This window comes from Amia ocellicauda, chromosome 2 (assembly GCF_036373705.1).
Source record: "Amia ocellicauda isolate fAmiCal2 chromosome 2, fAmiCal2.hap1, whole genome shotgun sequence".
NCBI classification, from domain to species: Eukaryota; Metazoa; Chordata; class Actinopteri; order Amiiformes; family Amiidae; genus Amia; species Amia ocellicauda.
In genome coordinates, this window is record NC_089851.1 from 12,483,002 (window position 1) to 12,490,130 (window position 7,129).

Here is a 7,129-nt window from a genome sequence, read left to right on the forward strand (position 1 = left end):
GATATTTTTATTCCAAAAGCAATTCTAGATACTCTAAAAGCAACTATATTTATTATTATTATTATTATTTTGAATAATAAGATCATCAAACCAAAAATAATTTATAAGGACAACTATAGAATATCTGCTGAAATAGCTAAGTGCATTTGCCATTCTGCTTGAAGGTATTATAAAGGAAGAGAGTGGATTTGTGGTGCTGATAATCCCCAGAAGGAAAGAAGCTACACAAAATAACAATAAAAGCTTCCGCAGTGCAGGGGTTAGTCTTCTTTTGGCATTAGACGAACAAATCATCATTCAAAACTGTAATCAGATTCCCTATTGGTCTGTTTACATGTCATTAGTCGAATGTTTTTATTTCAAATTTTATTTCCAAAAGGAAAACTGAACTGAAAATGCAGTCAAAGTTGGTCAAGTTATCTAACTCCTCCTATCAGGTTTATTCTAACTGGAAGCTAAGCAAACTCATTAAAAAAATTTTTTTGCTAATCAATAGATAAACTTATTATGAAATGTAATATTTTGCTTTAAAGAAGTATCTGTGCTGCTGTTCACATTTTATAACGTGGATGGAGAACAAAATGTTAAAAAATGCTACTAAAAAGATTATCTGCATTAATAAATACAGATAGCTGGCTAGATAAAATGAAAGAACAAACAATGTGAAATTCTAAAGAAGTTTAACATCACCTTAATTGACCATAAAAGTGGATACAGTAGTATTGTACTCAGCTAGAGCTTAAAAGATATACAGAAAAGTAAAATAACTTGTATATTGTAATGATGTATTGTATTGGGACTTGACCAAATAATAGGAGGCCTAACATTTAATGACTGCCGAACCTGTCATATGAAAATGGCAACAAATAAGTTCCAATGAAAGTCTAATACAAATACAATAGAGTGACAGACCTTCAAATGATACCTATTAGAAAAGAACTAATGGCAACTAATAACTGGTCGCAAAACAAAGTGCTCCATGACATAAAATTAAATGCAAAACATAAAATCACGATTTTCATATTTCATATTCCAAGATTTCTCTTTTAAAAACACGTGCATTTTTAACATGATGCACCTGACTTGTATTAGAGATATGCCTTCTTAACATATACAATTTATTATTTCAACCAGCAATGTTTTTACCTGGCCTGACAAGAACATCAAGTGCTGTATCTAATCATGAATATTCATGTTTGTAAACCGCCAAATGAAAGGTGATAATTCAGGATTGAACTCATTTCAATCTGAGGTATAATGAAAATTAATGTTTAATGTATTGCTGATGTTGTTATTAACTTTTAAAAAATTAAGACAAATATTGTTACCGTTATTGTTAAATGGTATGAGCTAAGGGGCGTGGCCTCCCATTATATATAGTGAATAGAGAGTGAGAACATGTGCTTGGTGGCGGTGGCAAATGGTTAGTTGTAATGCATTAATTGTTTCATTTGTTTTTCCCATCTCTGTCAATTGGCAGTTAACAATTGTTTAGTTATCCATGTTATTTTGCTTTTCTTAATTTTTAATTTTAGTTTTTCCTTTTGCTTTTTGTTTTGTTGCTGTCCAGTACATTTTTGTTTTGCTGGCAGAAAATAAATAATTTTCCTGATGTGTGTGCTGAAGTTGTCCCTGCACTTAAAATGCTTATTGCTGTATTGTAGAACATATAAGATTTTGCTCTGGAGTGCTGTCTATCCATTACCCCAAAATATATTGCACTTATTTCTATAAATAACTTTGTTTTGCAAACATACAGCAGTGAAACAAACAAGTGAAAGCAACTCAATGGGTCCACAAATCATAAATATGACAAGACATCTCAAGACACCTCAGAAAGAAGCTAGGATATTCTGTTCTATAAAACATTACAATGTATTCTGAGAAATACAAAAAACACGTACATGTAGATTCTGAAACAAATTAGGTAATGATTTAAGTGGTGTCATAGAATCTGTTTTTTTGAGCAAGGATTTCAGCCATCTGTCTCTCAGCTTCACTGTCCACATTATATTGACACATCAAGAATCTCATCCACTTCTCCTAAAAGGTTTTCACATTCTTTCAGAGTAGAGGAGACTTACTGACCAATCAACAACAGGCAAAGTGTGTTTTACATTTTGAATCTTGAATCTTAACTGCATGCAAAGTAAGATGAAATTCTGGATTTGCATCTTATTACCATCACGAAACTCCCAGGAGAATTCCCACTAATGGATCACTGTCTCAATGCTGCTTATAAAGGAAATGTGACCCGATTATTCCAAACTGGATTCACCATTGAGGCGCAAACCCAGAAGAATGCATCACTTTCTTTATTGAATACAAAATTATATATCAAAAAAACAATTAAGCTATTAACTGAATAGAATCATTTTATTTGTACCTAATACATTTAATTTAAAATGTATAGTTTTATTGTTCCTTGCTAATCTATTGAATTTGGCATACAACTTATTTTATATTAGGTCATTATTAAACAATAGTCAGATCAATCAAACCGTATCCAATCAGGGCAGCTAACCCTGACCTTGAGATGCAGTTATGATATTCTGATGAACATTCACAACAATCACACAGAATTGTAGAGCAATTAAAAGGTGGTTGTGATTTTAAAAAGAAAAGAAAAGTAAAATTCCAAGGGTAATTAATCCTGGGATATTGTTGTCTTGCACCTTGTGTGGCCTTTCATACTAATTAATTGGCAGCAATGTTAGCTATATCAGGGTCTTATCCAAAACCAAGTTCAGTGGATTAGCTGGTGTAATACTGCTAACAAAGCTGAAAATGACACAGAAAGGCTCAATTAGATAAAATGCCTAAAATGAGGACCATGAAACATTCAGAAAAGAGACTCCCATTCCCTAAATACAATAGAACAGTTGTAAACACTGCTTTGCTCTATGGATAGTGAGAGTATTTCCCTTAATATTGGAAGACGTAAACTTAGAAAGCTTTTTTCAGGCCTTTTAAAACATCAAAACGGATTTTGTATTTATTTATTATTCTAGATGGCTGAACTGATGATTTTCTGCTGGTTAGCTGCTCTTGGACATTTTTTTAACAATTTCAAAGACTGGGATTATAGAGATTTGAGAAGAAGAGCTTAACAAGAATTGAATGAATTTCGAACAGACATGAGATCTGAAAGAGATACACCAGAAAATGTTACCAGGAGGAACAGATTGTCAAATATTAAAGTTTAGATACTTATAGAAAATATTATTCCTAATATTTTTAAGTTAACTTAAAAATACACTTACATATATGTTTACTTACTTTAATTTTGTTGTAAGAACAACAGGAGTAAACTAATGATCAAAACACAGCACTTAATCAACAATTCTGTATTCAACAAAAAAACTTTATTAAATACAAATAATTTCATTTTAAATAATAATTATAATTACATTAAGAACCTGTCCAAAAAGTGGTTAAATGATAGTTCAAAATTAAATGTGGTTAATGTTGTTAATTTGAAACTGTTAATTGCTAACTTCCTACCTTAACACATGTCGTGGATTACTGTAATGTTTCATATTTAGTGACAAAATAACATCTTGGGAAATCTAAAATGGCTAGTCTGTTATTACACAATACAAAGATGTTTACTGTCACAACACTACATCTTAATCCACAATTCACACAGCTTTAAGGACAAAGAACTACTTTATGGTCTGACGATGTTTTCATTCTTTTGGTTAAGCTACATATCAACAATGCTCTATTTAGAGAGCAGAAAACCATTTTTCCCAGCAGCCGTTTGGGGACGGAGCAGATGGTGTAGTGTAGTAAGAGAAACTGCTGCAGAGACACAGTCATTAGGACTACAATGGCAATGATGGCTGTTGTCATAGCAACAGAACCTCTGCAATCCTTAAAAAAATCTTCCTGCTGCAATTACTAGTTTGTTTGTTTGTTTGTTTACCACTAGGCCGTGCAAATGAATTAAGTAATTTTGCAATTTTTACATAATTCCTCTTAATTAGAATAATATACTGCATATCATCTCATTGATTTTACGTAACATGTTTTTAATTACCAAAACAAAGACATCTGAAAAAGTTGGAAAGGAAAATATGCTAATCATAGGTTAATAGGTTTTGGTAACTTACATGTGTTTATCATTTTACTTCTCACTGCAAAAGCCATAGCTGAAAGAGGAATTAATTTAACCCTTAATAACTGAAAAAACTACAACACAAAAAGGGGATTTCAGTTATTCCCCAATACTCTTCAGTTTATGTGTAGTTTAATCTGAGCTTAGACTATAATTAAATAAGGCCCTTCCACACAATGATCTAATTGATCCTCAAAGGTTTTATCTTGTGTAATTTATTAAGATTTGTTTGTATCCCCTAATTCTGCTAGGTAAATTACATTTGAAATAACGTCTGAAAACATGTACTCTCAATCTGAGAGGACACTCATAGTAAAGACAATTATAAAGGCAGTTTGCATATGTAGGTAAAATATACAATAAGAAAGTCTATTCCTTTTTGGTCTGCATTGCAGATTTACATAGGAAATAGGATTATAGTAAAAAAAAAAAACTCATTCTGAATACAAAGAACTGCAGAGAAAGCCATTCTAAACAAAACTCTATAGTGCGTATTCAGCCCTGATTTAATTCTTCATATTGCCTAATATATGTATATTGTAGTGATCTGAGATGGTTATGTGAACTGAGGGACTGCAGAGTGTTTGAGCTTGTGTCAGTTCTGTGCGTATGGGTTGGGGCGGATTGTTTGGGGATCGGATTTTTTAAGGGGAAATATTGTGGTTTCTGGGGTTGAAGGTTAACCCCTCGAGGGAACAGTGGGTGAGCCGTGAATGGGGGAGACGGTCAAGGGAGGCAAGGAGACATATAAGGATGCCACAGTTCCCACAGGGTATGAGTAGTTTTGAGCAACATCAAATTCAGTGCCGTTTAAAGCTGTTCTTCAGAAATAAATCTGTTGCTTTAACCCCGACCCTCATTTATTATTTGTTGTGTTATTATATATATATATATATATGTATATATATATATATATATATATATATATATATATATATATATATATACACACACACACACACACAGCAAATACATTTATGGTTCAACTTCATCAGGAATTAATAGAAACTCCATTTCTACCTGGAGTTTCAGATGAAAAATATCTTAATCCTTTAGTTTGTTGACATATTAGTAGTTTGAGAGTTGGGAGCAGCTGTTCAGTAACAATCAAGGGAGAGAAGAATGGTTGCTTGACTTTGAGGAGGGACTTAGAGGCTGTGGACCTGCTTGTCAATCATCACTGTGTCAGCCTTCTGCAGCACAGCCCACTGGCCCCTGGGTGTGCTCCCAAAGAAACATATGGAGAACGCAAGTGCCCCAGCTCTCCCTGAGAAACACTTTGTATCACATTTAATCACTGTATAACCCATATTTAGTCACATTTCGCCATAAGACATTGTGTGACCCTGCAGAGGAGGGTGAATGGAGAGAAAAAAGTATATTCATGTGTTTCTTTTTAAGTCACATTGAGTACTAACCTCGGATTTGTAAAATACTGTACTCTTTATTAAACTCACACCAGCAGATCAGTATTATTTATATGTACTTCCTTTAGTCACTCTCCAAAAAGCAAAATGTACCCTTATGCAGACTTAAATTAAACCAATAAGCTACTTAAACTGGTAATAAATTCAGCATGGACTTTAAATCAGTGTAATAAATCACATTTACATTTGCGGCCACAACTTTGAATTTTAATGATCTTCAACAAATCTATTAAAAAAAATAACTTAATTGAAAATTCAAATAGTATTAACATTAACATTAACAAGTTCAATACATTTTGAAGGTTAATAATTTGACAGCATCTTGCATGCATTCAAATGTCATATAATTCATAAAACAATAACCAGAAAGGAGCAAAGAAGATGTCGTCACTCTCCTACACTTTGAAGAGCATTCAGATCTTCCACTCCTTGATAGAAACACAGCCCTGTAAAATGATCTGCCCCTTAACCAAATTACCACACCCTTGAAGCTAAAAGAACCAAGTTTTCCTTCATGAAACAGCTCTAACTTTAATCTGGGAACTTGTCCTTGTCATTTTTCTGTCAGTACCCTTTCAATATTTTGATGATGCGTTTTGGTGACCCGTGAATCATTCTGTAATTAACAAATACACAAATGTGGCTTTGAACGGGCAAGCCAGGAGGCTTTAGAGACTTTAGTTCATATATTGGTGATTGTGTGGTTTGGGGGTAAATAAAGTCCTCACAGTTCAAGGATGTTTTGTAATATGGCAGGCATTGGTCTGCTGGTGGGTTTTCTTCACCAATAAGAATGGAACAAAGCACCAATTCACCAGCTGGCACATAGATGGTGAATAATACCCTCCAAATAAAGCGTGAAATCCAAATAACTGATGACTCAAATGTGCCTTTCAAATCAAGGGCCTACATATGAAAGTCATCAGTCTGCAACAGCTTTATTTATAATAGATCTATCAGATAACTCTGATTTCATCTTGCCCAAAATCCAGACAAGAAAAAAAAAAAAGCCAAGCAGTGACCTCTTAAGTAGTCCCTTCCTTTCTTTGTCAGGGTTTGTGCAGTGCGTGTTTTTAGGAGCTAACTGACTGGTTTATTTCTCATTCAGGAAGCACAGCATTTTCATACTGATCAATCTGTCATTTAGGCTCCTATCTGCAGGACCCACGCTGCACCTGGGGCCTCTCACGGTGAGCATGCCAGAGAGGAGGCTAATCTTGTTACAGGAGGTAATGTTTCAATTTTTTTCCCCCTTTAATCCAGAATATATTTTCTACAGTTGTGTGCTGAATTCCTTGCAGTGTCTGCGGTGTAGAAACCACACACATCTGTGTACTGTTTGGTAGGTGTAGAGGGGGGTTGCTGTTATATGTGGTTTTCTAAACAACAACGGATGACGTTGAAGCTTCAATAGTTGGGCATTCTTTTCTTTCATATATTTTCTTGTGAAAAATGTCTAAAATGTATTTCTGAAAGTAATCCTGTTCAGTGAGTTTAACGTCCACATGAAATCCCAACCAACAAACAAACAATAAAACAACCCTCAGATTATTGTAGGTATAGTTTATATAGACATCACTAG